At 44.6% G+C, this 14807-nt stretch overlaps 1 protein-coding gene and 1 long non-coding RNA gene across 5 annotated transcripts in view; one reads left to right on the plus strand and one right to left on the minus strand.

The window, feature by feature from the left end:
- LOC120908689 (phosphatidylinositol 4-kinase beta) overlaps window positions 1-14807 on the plus strand; it is a 95840-nt gene that overhangs the window by 50049 nt on the left and 30984 nt on the right. The window lies entirely within an intron of this gene.
- Window positions 375-1389, minus strand: LOC120908738. The gene is made up of 2 exons (XR_005741164.1): window positions 1207-1389; window positions 375-1091 (listed from the first exon to the last, which is right to left on the minus strand). It is a non-coding gene; the product is annotated as an uncharacterized LOC120908738 (long non-coding RNA).

The following is a 14807-nucleotide window of genomic DNA, read 5'->3' on the forward strand; positions in this document are numbered from 1 at the left end:
CTTGCTTTCACCGGGCCTGATGCCCACGCTGCTTGAAAATGACTATTTGGGGAGGGAGAGAGAGAAGCAGAAAAAATAATCAAAAGCAATCAATTCCAAAATCACAATTTCTCAGAAAACGCACTCCAGCAAAAAAAAAAAAACACTCACCAAGCAAAACAACAGCACGAAACCCAATTTGCTTCATCGCCAGTGGACTGTGGTAGAAAATTATGTTTTTCAAATTGCTGTCTGCTGTTGTTTCCGTTCGAAAACATCCCTGTTTCATTAGGAGGACGCTTTTTAAAGAGCTTTTTTATATTTTTAGATCCTGGATTATGATAAAAAATGGACTCTGCACATTCTCTCCAAAACAGCGAACAAACATGTCAAACGTGTTTTGGCAAGAAAAATTGAAACAATTTATTGTCCGTGGAGGATAACTACGCGAGGCGCTGTGTAGATAGAGAGCAGCATCTGGGGCTTTACTGTGAGAACGCTTTGTCGCTGTGTTCTTTTTGCCGAGAAAGCCCCAGCAGCTCCACCTGATCGATAGACGTTGTCCTTCTCGCCGCCTCCACTATATCTATTACTCAAGGACAACGTCTGTCAGGTTTCAATAAAAATCCCATTTCATTAATACAACAATACAAGTGAAAATGAGCACCAAACGCCCTGTTGTAGTATGCCGTCGTAATGGACGCTGATAAATGACTTGCCTTCTATCCCATTGACGGCAGAAGAAAAACAGTTTGTCCTTCGCGTCATCCCATCCAAGTGCGTCATTAGGACGCGCGATAACTATTGGAAGCGACGTTCGATCGGAAGAATCTTCGATACGGGATGCTGCACGACGCGATACCACCGATAGCAGCAGCAGCATCACACAGGATAAAGACGGGACGAAATGTGTTTCTCCTCCTTCGGTGTGCTTCGGTGTCCGTATAAGCAAATCAGGAATGATAAATAATGCGAGAAAAGCACTTTGCTGCTGGTTGCCTGTTTGAAATGGAGAACTTGGAACGCAGGGACATCATGATTGTGTTCTATTTTTGGTCTCTGCTTAATTTTTCCTTTCTTCACGATCTATGGCACACAAAAGATGTGTTTTGCTGGAAGAAGGCAAAAAAAAACGTTAAACGAAATATGTTTTATCTTACTCACTACTGTGTGCCACTGCTCTCGTTCGTTCTGGTAAAAAAAGACAGGGAAAAACGGAAAAATTACCATATTTTCCTTCGCACGAACGCCGCTCACTCTTAGGTGTCTGGAGAAGAAGAAAAAATGCAGCCACTGACATGTGCTTCCTGTGGAAATTGGAATGATGTTATTGTTTTCACACCAAACAGCGATCGAATTTCACCACCACCAGCAGCAAGAGCACTGGGAGAAGCCTCTTCCCCGATGTCTGCTTCGATGTTGGAATTCCAATTCGTTCTATTTTGACGATTTCTGAACGCATGCTGAATGCATGCGTTTAGAAAAATGTCCGAATCCAAGTGTGCGCGTTGCAATGGCGTTTTGATGGCTGTGCGTCGAGTGCATCGGAAAAGGGAGAAGCAAAACAAACACGACGGACGATCCACAACAGTAGTGTTGGGCGGTGGTGGTGATGCATTGCAGGCTTGCTAGCCTAGCAGCTGTTTTTCCTCCATCCGAACTCACTCAATCGCCTTTGCTTGCTGCTGCTTCACGCATGGAAATGGTTTTCGTCAGGATCATTTCAAACAGGAGTGAAGAAAAGTGAGACATTTCACATCTTCTTCACAGCAACAGTGCCAGCCCCTGCACATTCAACGGCTGTTTCATACCCCGACCAACTGTTGTTTCTAAGCATTCCCTCCCTAAACACACAGGGGCCGATCCTTAATGCTTGTGGAATTAGGCATTTTAGTTTTACAGTGGGGGAAGTTTTTATTTTTCCTCCACCACCACCACTACCACCACAAAACGCAAAACGATCCTTATTTCGTATTCATTTGTGGCTTTCTGCTCCTGCGTGGTGTTGTCGCCGCCGCCCCATCTGGAAACGGTTATTGTGCTGTGAAAAGTCACCACCCTCCAAGGAGGGAGGACCGTTTGAAGAGGAGTCAAACGATTCGTGGAAGCCTGCCTCGAAACTGAAACGGACATTGTAATGGTTTCCGTCCAAAAGCTTGTTGATATTTTGGACCCTGCCAGGTTTCTCTCACTCAGCAACAAAAACAGAGGGCGCATTTGTATGCCTCTCCCGCATAATGGAAATGTTGTGCTCGTGGCGTGGCGTTGTCAGTTTTGCGTAGGCGACGTCGTCCCCCTATTTAGAGACCTGTGAGTGTAGCTGCTGGGTTTGAAAATGTTTTTTTTTCGCCTGTCTCCCTTAATTTCATTTGAGATCCAAAACCGTAGGCAGCAAGCCCTAGAATCGCTTCTTTTGATAAGCAGTCAAACCAATCAATATTGAGAGCAGCGGAGGAATGTGGAATGTGGAATCGTGCCGCTGCTTCTCGGTGTCAAGTGACGGAAAAAGCACCGGGCGAAGCAAACTCTAAACTTGGAATCGAAAATTCCAATGCTCCGCTTTCATGTGTAAGCATCATCTGGAAAATGTTACATTGTATGTAACACACTACATTGGAAGTTGGCAGCAGCAGCAGTACACGATAATCGCTATTATTTACGTGCGCATGAAAAATGGTTGTTAATGAAATTTGAAACCATATCCACGATCAAGTTCTGGCGGACTTTTCTCTCTCGCCTTCGTATCAGCCAAAGTTTTCACGTTCGTTCGTTTAGGATGGTGTAACTTTTTAGCTGAAAATTGTCGTCTCTGTGATGAGCACAAAGGCTAGAAGTTTTGTTGTATTTTCTTGTACGAAGTTTGTCTTCGGATTCATGCAATACTTAAGACACACTGTACGCGTCATATGGATGGGATGTGTTCTGACAACGTGTAGTTAATTCAAGATCTTGTTCCCAGCTCCCATACGTTTGGGGGAACTCATTCCGTATCTCGTTGTACCGGAGCTGAACTCCAACTTTGCGGATGATGTTTCCATAGTTTTTCCGCTTTTCCGGTACTTTGAATGAAGATGAATTTACAATCATTTTTCAAACTGCAATCACTGGAATGCAGTGGAATAGTTCATCCGAACACGACTGGTAGGGGAACCAAGCGTTTCATCTTCCAACTTACACCACATTAAGGAGTGAGCAGACGACCCTTTCTTTTGTCGTTTCCTTCCAACAAGCATTCGTAAAGTATCCAATTACCCTCGTGATGTCAGCGTACAAACGATCTCGCCCCGCAAGAACTTGCATCTTGCAGCCCATTGGAGGAGGTCTTTGCCCATCAAAAGACGTCTTTTTTTCGCTCTCTCCTGTGTAGCATTCGTAGAGAAAGTCGAAGAACTTTGATTGTTGGTTCCTTTCGGTCGATGATGATTGACACCCAGCACACCAGCAGGAGCAGCAGCAGGTTCACGGTACGCATGATGCCGCGCATGGAAGTGAACAATTTTTCATCCATAATTGATGGTTTCATCTCTTCTGTCAAATGCACACACATACACTGCAGTGAAAATCGAATCGAAAGAAATACAACCCCAAAATAATGACAACCATTCATCTCTTTTCTCACTTTACGCGCGCCCCGTCAATGCCAACATAATGGGGCTCTTCCGTTCCCTGTGTTGATCACATGTTATTAAGTGGTTTCTTTTTTGCTGGTGGTGTACAATGGGGAAAATAAATGCATGGTAAACATGTTGTGTATTGTTTTGGGGTATATTCCAAACACACACACAAACGTTTGCCAACTCAAATCTAAAAATTGAGGAAGCTTGATCTGGAGCTCTCCCTTTTGAACAAGTGACATGTGTGTCGATGTGTCGATCATGCGTTGTGGCATAACATCGATTCAGTGTTATTCGAAATTCCGAAAAGGGCATATATTGGAAAGGATATTGCATAATGTAAATTCCTAGTGACGACTGGCTATGAATGCTTGTTTGGAGGTTTTGATTCGTAACAAATGCTTCTGGAAATCTTGAAACACGATCGCTGTCCCTTCCCTTTCTATCAAAAGAAAAATCATGTCAAATTTGCATACACTTTCAAAAGTACTTGTGTTAGATACTTTAAACTATCATCAGCGACACTATTACTTAACTGACGGACAGGTTTTTCCCCCTGCTTGCATAACTGCGGCGCGTTTCAACCGAACGCGCCCCGCGAGTACGCGTGAAAGTGATCAAATTAATTGGCCTCAGAAAGAGAGAGCAGCAACTGGGTGAGAGGAGGAGAGAGAGGGAAAGCAATGCTAAAAAAATGTTGATGTGAAAGAGAAACCCCTGCCCCTTTTCTCTGCACAAAGTGTCATCGATCAATGGCAAGGAGGATCGATGATGGCACTTTCTGGTTTCTCTTGTTGGTGCTGCCGGTCCGATTAGTTGCCCATTTTCACACGCTCTGGCCAGATGAAGATGTCAGGTGATGGTTGATTTTAGTATTTATTTTGTTGCTTTGGAAGCTTTTCCTGTAGAGTGTTGGTGGAAGCCTTGAAACGACGTTACCTATAAATGAATTGCTTTCCATCAAAAAGTAACGACTAGCTCGCGGCCAATCGCTGTCGGTGCATCTTCAGTTGCAATGGTTTTCACTTTTCACTGCTCTTCACTCTCCAGTGGAAATAATAAATACCGCCTTTCTGCTGCAGCTTACTTTCTTATTTTGGGGCGGTGCAGCGATGGCGGTGGTGGTGACTAGCGTGAACCGTGAACCGCCGATAAATGGACAATCACGGGACGGGAGCGGGGCTATAGCCCAAACAAATCGGTGATTATGTTTTTAAAAAGCAAAAGAAATTACAAAGCATCAAGCTCTGGAAATGGAGTTGAAATATCGTCCTCACTTAAAAAAAGCAACAATTTAACTGTGTATAATACCTCCACACACAGAGAGCGAGAGAAAACGAGCGGTGGTGGCAAATGGTGTGATAATGTTCCATTCCTAAAATGGTCATTTTTATCCAGCGGTGAGGAATCTTCAAAACGCCACCGAGGGGAGGAGTGGTCGTCATCTTTGCTTCCGCACTTTTCCGCCATTAATTGCGCGTGTTGAAGAAAGCAACAAAATGAAATGCCCTAATCCTCCAACTGAAATGATAAGAAACACGAAAGGTGTGATGGTGGTGGTGATGGTGGTGGTACGGAAAACGTTAAATAACGGTGGAAGGAAATGGGGCTTGTGTTTAGTGCGTCGGAAAACCGGTAACGTTGAAAAATGTGTTACTTCCGTCGTTTTCACACAATTTATCGTGTTCCTAAATGTTTGCTTAATTTTCACCTGTTTGTTTCTCTTTTGGTTTTTTATTGCATGATCAGTAGATTGGTTGGACAGAGTGATTTGACCCCTGATTAGACCATAGTGCCCAATATGCCGGATCGGAATATGACCATCACCGTGACAACTGTGCGATAATCTGACATGTCAAAATAAAGATCATTCGTTTACGGATCGTTGTACTGACAGCACCTTCAGCCTGCTTTTTATTCTTCTGGCTTGCGATTTTGTGCCTTTGTTATAACTTCAACGTTTAATTCAAATTGATAAAATTCGAGGTTTTACAATCTGTTTTTCCTTAACTTTTTTGTACTTTATATTGTAAATGTATTAAAAACAAACATAACCTCTCTAGTGGGGTTCAATCAAATGAGGTCAATTTGTACCAATCATTAGACGAAAGTGAAAACGTTTAAATCCCTTCCTACCCCACCTCATGAAAGCGATCGTTCAAACGAGACCCAAACATACACGCACACAAGGCACAGCCAAATGGTGTCCATTTTTTGCCCCCTCCGATGGACACAGGTGCCGTCGTGGTGCTTACCGCCAGTGGTCAATCGCCTCAATCTGATACGACGCTTGAAAGGGCCTCGCCTAAAGTTAATTCCTCGCACAACTTCACAACTTGCCCATTACACAATGTTTACGAAATCACGACGGACGCCGGACCACGGCACGGCTGGTGATGATCGTGGAGATTGGTTAGCTTTGAATCCCTCGTTCTCTCGTTCTCTCCATACTTCGCCCCACAACGTAGAAAAAAAAACAGTCTTATTGAAATGTATCTTCATCGAACGGTGAAAAGGCAGTTGAAAGGAAACACCAACCAACCAACCCACCAACCAACCTCCCTCTCATGCCCCTTCTTGGTGAGATGAACGATGGCGTAGCGGATTTCCGACGACCATTAGCTTCGGCCATTAATTGGCTTATCGCTTGTCAACCCTTAATCCGTTCGACAGACTGGATTTATGTAATCTTTGGTGCCCTTTTTTGCGCTGTTTTTCTTTTACTTTCGCTTTCACGATCACCCTTCGCTGTTTTATCACACCTGTTGTCGTCGGTGGGCTGAAGGCTTGGCATCGGTTGTGTACCATGGAAGGTGGAAGGTCGTCTTGCCTTACCCGTGATTTTTGTATCCTCCTTTGTGTCCTAGCTTGTCGAAACAGTCGAAAAGGATTAATTTCCAACCAACCAGATGGTCCTGTTTGACTGCAGGAATATAATCCTCTTCATTATTCGATAAGCGTCAAGCTCACGCGTCATCCTCTCCCAAGAAATCGTCGTGAAGATCGTCCTTTTTCCCCCCCTCATCATCATCAATTGCTTTTGAAGGGTTATTAAAACAAGACGCCCGCAAAACGCAACGCTACTTTCTATCGTTTCCACTCAAAGTACCCGTCATCAACAACGCCATTCATCGGAAGATTGGGCGTTCTCGGAGCTTCATGGGGTTGATATTTTTAGAGAGCACTGCACAGGCACTACGCAAACTTTTTGATGAACAATTTCTAAAAACCCCAATATTCGATGCTACTACACACAATCACCGGAAAAGACGCTGTGCGCTGTGCGCTGGCCGGGCTTGGCTATTGCGGAACGGCCTGGATGGAAACTGCTCGCGCGAGCAGCGCAATTTGCAAAGTTGAAAATGTGTATCAGCGAGAGATAAAATCTGCACACAGAAGGGTGAGGAAATTGTGGGGAAAAGAAGGGACCGACACACCATCGTGAGGATTATCTTTTCAATCAAAAGTTTTGATCGTTTGCGAGAAAATAACGAAAGGAATGTGGGGTGAAGGGGTGGTGGTGTGTATGATGCAGCTTGTTTGGCTGGTGGGACTGGGTTTTTTTTGTGAATCGCGAATAAAACACACACACACACAGCTCGATGGTTGGTAACCCGAAACTCGTGTTTGACACTCGCGGGGTGGTGGGTGGGCAAACAGGTATCTAAAGAGGAGTTTTTCACGGGGTTGTTTTTCCTGAACCTCTGCCGTTAATGAGCGAAAGTATGGTTTTTAACGAACGGCGGCGGCGTCGATTTGCGCGTCGTCGTCGTGTCTTGTCTTGTCGCGTTTGATGATGGCGGTTTATCAGTGTGGATGAAAAATGAACGCTCATTACACACCGGGGGCGCGTGTCGGCGGCGTGGGACGGACACCGGTTTTGCGCAAAAGTGATGGCGTGTGATCAATTTATTGCTTTGAGTTTTGTTGCATAAAAAGCCGCTAAGTGTTATCAAAATGTTTGCTCTCTCTCTCTCTCTCTATCTCTCTCCCTCTCTCTCTCTCTCTCTCTCTCTATCTCTCTCTCTCTCTCTGTCTATCTCTCTCTCTCTCTCTCTCTCTCTCTCTATCTCTCTCTCTATCTCTCTCTCTCTCTACTTTGTAAACCACTTTATTAGTAGAATTTGTTACACAATGCTTAATGGGAAACAAACGATTGGCGAAACGATGTTTCGTTTTGTAACTCATTAATAAACCATTCATCCGGTCGCGGACAAGGTCCCTTACCTAATGCCCGAGCAGCCTAATCAATGTCCAGCGAACAATTACCATTCCATCGGCGGTCCATAAATACCACACCACCGACCAGTGGTCAATGCACTTTCTCCCACTGTTCGACATTTGAATGGTCAAGAAGCGAAATGCATTCATCCATTCATCGATTCTCCCCCTCCCCAACCGTCCGTGAAGGCACATAAATCCACCGCACAACGTTGGGTCAACGAACCCGCAAGCGGCACAAAACTGCATCTTACAGGGGTGGGGGGAGCAGACCGGAAAGTTGCCCCTGTGTAACTAAACGAAGAAGAAGGAGGAAGAAAAGTCCAGAGGCAGAGGAAATGCGTTTGTTGAATTTCCTATTTTTGATTTAAGCACACACTTTATCACACACAAAGGGGGGGGGGGGTTGGTTGCGACTAGACTCCAAAGCAAACGGCAAACCCCCAGATATGGAAACAGTCTTCCGTCCATATGGAAACGATTTTCCCTCTTCCAGCTAGCGCGAACCTTTCGGTTGTGATTAATTTCCTTCATTTTTTAAAGTAATGCAAACGAGTCAATGAGCGGCCGTTTTCTTCGCTCGATCGATTAAATACTCTGTTGAATGCGTGGTGCGTTTTTCCACTCCCCCCAGCCCGATCCACTGCACAATGCAATTTTGCACATGCATTTCACGCGTTAAAGACGCGGGCGCGCGTAGCAGTCCTCTCTGTTTGGAACGATTTGTAGCAACGGTTATTTAGTAGAAAAAAGGGAAGGGAAAGGAAGGCGACCATAAAGAAGGAAGGAGGCAAAACATTCTGTTCCCCGTGAGCAAAAAGTGGGTAAGAAAGACGAACATGTGTTGTTCGGAACCGTACCATCCGCAGCACCACAACAGGGGGAAGAAGCTGAAGTATGGCGTTGTAAAGCCATGTAAAAGTAGCTCCGCTTGTTGATGTAGTTTCCGCGAAAGCAAAATGCATTGCACGAAAAGGGGGGGGGAGGTGTAGGATAAACCGGAACTGCTGCTGTTAGTACAAGAGTAGGTGTAGTATGTGTGGAAGATATTTTCCTTTGCTTGACGTTGAAGTTTTCCATTAACCGTCTAAGAACGTTGCGTTGGAGACCGGCGGCGCCAACTGTCTTTTAGATAGAAAACACGACCAGTGCAACCGATTGATACCGATGACAAGCCTGTCAGTAGATGAGTGTTCTATGGCGTTAACTTCCAAGCAAAACACACACACACACACACAAACACACTCTGGAAAAACGGCATTTTGTTATTGTGTGCATGAGGATGCAATTTATGTTCGCTTGCATTTGGGTGCATCCTGGGGCTTCTCCCTGTCAAACCTCTCCCAAAACCCCGCTTCGTATCTTTTCATTGCTAATTTGATCCTAGTAGGCGGCCGCCGCTCGTGGAAAACGTGTCTCCACAGTGCAGTGAAGGAGCGAGCAAACTTTCCGTATGCGTATAAGCTATTGCGCACACAAAAACACAAACACACACACACACACACGTACCGGAAGCATTAAATAGCAAACTGCATAATTTGTTCTCCGTTCTGTGCTGTGTGTGTTCCCGGTGTATCCGGGACACGGCAAGACAACACACTAGCACGTGGAGGCGGTGTGGCGCTATATGGGAAAATATGTTCCCGGAACGGGTTGGCATGGAGACGTGTGCGAGTTGTTGCAGATGATGCGAGAGAGAGAGAGAGAGAGAGAGAGAGAGAGAGAGTGCATTAGCCCCATAAAATGAAAAAAAAAGAATCTCTTTCCTGTTTCTGTATGTGTGCACTGCACCGTGTTGTGTATCGTTTGACAGTATTATGGTGGAAAATTAGTTGCATTAGAAGAATGGGAAGCATAATGAATTGAATAATGTATACTCGCACACACACAAACACACACACGGGGTAGGTATTGGAGAATTCTCGTACAAAGCACGAGGTCATGGCAATGCGATGATGATGATGATTGTATGATGTGTGATGCATTTTGTGTTTGTGTACATTTTTGTGTCATTCTAATGATTTTTTTACTTTGAAATTAGCTATGCTCGTTTGTGTTAATATTAAATTACACTCGTTTGTGGGTTTGCAGGTACACAAATACAATCTGAGTTTAATTAGTAATGAAAACTGATTGAACCCATTGAACGCAGAAGGGAAAAGCATTGTTCAGTGTTAATAAAATATTGCTCACGGGCAAGGCACATAATTTTATTTGCTGGATAATTTACCTCATTACCTTTTCCGAGAGCAATGCCAGCATTTATAATTTTTCCCTTTTTTGCTTTGCTTTTCTAAAATATTTAATTTTATGTGTGCATGAAGCCCCAATTAAAGCAGAGCCACTGCGCGGTGCGGAAGAAACTACGATCCTCTCCTTTTGCTAATGACTTTGATCTCTTCACTTTTCACGACCGATTGCGATCAATGATTTATGAGTGATGGTCGTTTTCCCTGCCCCACACCCTCAAATCACAGTTCCCAAACACTAGCAAAAGGTGGCCGGATGAGGGGAGGGGGGGGGATTCTCCAATTACTTTCCATCGCTCTGTTTTGTGTCTCTCGGCCCCTACACTAACGATCCTGCTAATTGCTTCCTGAAGCGTTGGAAGCGATACAAAATTGTGGCAGATATTTATGAAAACTTAACATTAAAATATATCAACCAACGATGCAGAGAGCAAGAAGGTGGTAAGAAAAAAAGGGCAAAAGGTGTGGTGGTGGCTACAAAGATACAAAAAGCGAAGGAAAGTGAAGCAAAAAGGAACAAAAAAAGAGTTGGTGTTTTTTATCATACTCAATTGTTTGCTTCCGTATGCAGCGGCACTGTCACACACACACACACACACACACACACACACACACACACACACATATGACCGGGTGTTGTGTACAGGTTAATGAGCAAAAATTTGTTAGCAAGCATAATTATGCTGCAAAAGGTACATGAAGTCGGCAATTCGTACCACAACACCATGCTGCTACCAGCGAAGACGCCATGAAGTCAAGCATGATGATGATGATGATGATGATGATGAGGGTGGTGGAAATTCCCAGCTGGGATGACAGGAGAAATCTTCTCTTGCGCGAATTTTCCACCAGCACAAATGTATATAATCATTAATAATATTTCCCCCTTCTTGACAGAGAGTGAGAGAGAGAGAATGTTTGTGGCACTATTTTCCTTCTTTCGTCAAACCGCGGCGATGACCCGGTGCCGGTGGATCCGGTTGTCGCGACGGAACTGCTGCCGCGAACTTATAAATAGTCGCGTCTGTATGAACTCTCTGTGTCCCTCCCGTCCCGCGTCGTATCCCTTCAGCTACTGTCAGTGCCGGAGACAATGTAATCCGCTTTCGATTCATTTACTTTCCGATACTTTGTTGCAGGCGCTGCGGGGGGGCGAAGGGGGGGAAGTGGCTTTGTTGACGTTTGAAAGATGCACTTTTGTGCATTCACGGGGGCAGTTTCTGCAAGGGCATCAGAAGAGATGATGAAGAGAGCACGTTGACGTAGTTCTTTGTTGATTCCGGCGTCCGCCGAGCATATTGACGATGTTACAAAAGTTATCCTTGTTGTCTCCTGTCTGAAATTAGCATTTTCTTTACGAACAATTGTATGAAAATTAAATGCATCAAAAACTCCACACTTAAAGCACCCACTTCTCCACAATACCTTCAATTTCGCTCTCAAAAGCACACACGCACACAAACCCGGCACAATATTGTACACATTTTCGCATGGGAGAGCATTCCGGGAAAATCTCCTGCCGCAGCCATGTGCACGGTTCTTCGCCATGCAAATGCAGTTGCCTGTTTTCTCACGAGGATAATTTCCATTTTTCCCTGCTTCCTCTCTGTGTTTTTTTGTGTGCCTTTGGTGTTATTGCGGTAAATTTAAAATTCCTTCGCGCTGTGTTATGCTTTGCACTGCACTTTCCTTTTCCTCTTCCATGCATGTGTGTGTGTGTGTGTGTGTGTGGGGGGGGGGGGGGGTTTGCAGTGTTGTGTCGAAGCGCGAACAACGAAAGATCCATCCAGCCGTGTGCAGCTCAGACACAGCAAATGCCATACCAAGCGCCCAGAAAGTGCATAACTGCAGTCACAGCATGACGACGATATGTATGCATACGTATATGTGAGGACACATACACACGGATACATTAGCACAGTAGGCTCTGACTTGCATGTTGAGCTGCTTCGGTTGTGCACGGAGATGCATCGATCCGCGCGGACTGCTGCTGCTGCATTTCAGCTGGGAGTGGCGGCGGGATCGTTAACCTCTTTCGGCGGAAGAGTTGTGGAAGGATGCGGGCCTTTTATAATAAAAAAAAAATAAAACACCGCACACTCCAAAACCATACAAAACTGGTTCCACAGTAGCACGGTAGCCACACGCTTGTTAGCTTCCCATTCGCCGTGGTGGAGCCTTTTCCTTTCTTTCACATCAATGCATTTCTTCTTGTGTTTATTGTAACTCACTCTTGCCTTTTGCCGCCTTCTCGACAGTCTTCATTTACCTTCGTTCATTCTTTTTTGCCTTTTCTCTCGCTGTTGCACGGGCCTCTCTTTCGCCTTAAATCCTCAGGAAGGTGTGCCACTCCGCTTTACCTCCGCTCCCTTGTTTGCATATCGAATGCAATTATTAATTCATTAGTCCATAACGAAGGCACATCGCATAAAACGGCACTGTTGTCTCGCTCCTCTCGACAATTCACTCCTTCCTTTTTATCCGTGCCGGCCTGAGCTTTATTAATTTTGATGTGTACGTGCGCCTTTTTTGCGTTTCGTTTTGCGTAACTCTTTCTCTCTTTGTGTTCTTATTTAAATTTAAATACCTTCTTCCTTCCTTTCATCTCGAATATTTCCCCCTTTTCGAGCAAGCAATGCTTTCGCTGCTGAGGTGTTTCGTAAGGTTTGTTTTTGTTGTGATTTGTACTTTGGCTGCCTCCACCAGTACCACCACTGCCGCGACCGGAGAGCATCATAATTGCCTCTTTCCAACACCTTTTTCGCGCCATCGTGCACACAACGATACGCAAGCACCTGTGTGAGCTGACAAGATGACAGGAAATCGACGGAAAATAATCATCATCTCCCCGCTGCTGGTTGTTGCTGGCTTTTGTGGTGGACGCTTTCTTCCAGCGGAGCTTTTCGAGGGAGGATGTGTTTCGAGCGCGCATTTTTATTTATTGCTATCACCTGCAATTTCCTGTACAATATTATGTGCAGCGTTTGTGCTTGTGTGTGTGTATTCACAAATGAAGCAAAAAAGGCTTGGTTGGTTCGAACACACGGAGGAAATAAATCAGCTGCAATAACAGAGTCACTGCATTCATAACAACAGTAACGGCTACAGAAAACGAGGGACAAAAAACAATGCTCAGTGAAATGAAGTGAAATTTCACACACATATGCTTTTTCGGTAGGAGAGATGCAATGGTGGTGCATACATAACAGCTAGTGTGTGTGTGTAGTTTGTATTTCGATACCATTTTCATCCTACTTCCCACTTATACAGCTGGTAGAGCATAATTGGTGGTGTTAATTATTATTAACGACCGATTCGATCGTAAGGTGTTGTTCCCAGTAATTATCGATAGAGGGCGACACGGCCCGCGTTTAGTGTGGTAAACGTTCAACGCTGATCGGGCCGAGTATTCCCGAACGCTTACGATCGGAGCTGCAGGAGAGAACAAAGTTCATTCTTTCTCCTAACCCCGAGACAAGCGACGGATTTTTAGCTTCGCAAATAAAAATATCGATGCTTAAAAAACGCTTGATTTGATAAAAACTATTTACTTGGGCTGAAAGAAAGAATCCTGTTGCAGTTCGCAACAGGTGGGTTACAGAGTACATAAAAAACGGATGAAATTCACATACAGAGAGCAGTGTGCATTATTTATTGACGATGTTGTTTGTGGGAAGTTGAAAAAGTGCAACAGAAACCCCCGCCCCACTGCAATCGCAGAAGTGGGTTATGCATATTTAAGATGTTCAATGTTCTATTTTTGATGAAATGATTTATTGTGTGCCATTCACTGTAACAATGTGTAAAAGTGCATTTGGAAAGGAATGTCTCTCCCTTTTCCTGCTGGAATGTCATTTTTTATGTTATGCTTTCGTTGTCATGTTAACCACAAGCTCGTTTTTACCCATACCTTTTTACCGATCGCTTTAAATCTCTTCCGAACATACTCCTGTCCGCGCTCCGAAGACGCCATTAACGTCAGATCGATGTTGGCGTACTCTGTGGGTTTTGGATTGTCTTTTGCAGGTTCGATTCCTTTTGGGAGTTCTGCTTGGGACCCACCAAAACTGTGGCGGATGTTTAAAGGGAAAACATAATACCGTCAAGCGTCCGGGATCATCCATTCAACCATTTATAGAGCCTCCTCATCCCCAGTATATCTCGCTGTGTGTGACAGCGAGTTATGGCTTCATAAAAAATGCCTTAAACCCATCAAACCAAACCATTCGCTGGATTAGTACACGACTGTCTTTCTTCTTTTTTTTTTTTTGCTGGAAGATATGTTCATCGTGTCCCTCCACAGGCGAGGAAAAATAATAATAAAATCACCCTCTCCACACTCCCAAGAAGGAGTTGGGAGAGGATCAAGTGGTGCGGGCCTTTTATTAGCCTTCCGAGACATTCTTACCTCATTAAGTGAGTGCGTTTTGCCGTCTTCGATGGTTGGATGAGGCCTTGTTTTTTAAAGAAAGGGAGCTAAAAGGGCGTGTACACACACAACGCCGTAAAGGAAGCTCGTGAACGTAATTTAGAACTGCAATTCTCGTCTTTTTTGTTGTCTCTCCAACGTGTCTCTGTGCGCTTTTAAGGAGGGATGACTTGTGCGATAAATAATTAGAAGAAATTAAGCGCAATTTGGCTCGCGCGAGTTTTCGTGCTTGGGAGGAGCTCTCTCTGATGTGCTGCGCAAACTTTGTTGCTGCTCAGAGTTTTCCCCTCTTTTGCCTTCTTCTTTTTGGTTTCT

The sequence above is a fragment of the Anopheles arabiensis genome, chromosome 2 (assembly GCF_016920715.1).
Source record: "Anopheles arabiensis isolate DONGOLA chromosome 2, AaraD3, whole genome shotgun sequence".
Taxonomy (NCBI): Eukaryota; Metazoa; Arthropoda; class Insecta; order Diptera; family Culicidae; genus Anopheles; species Anopheles arabiensis.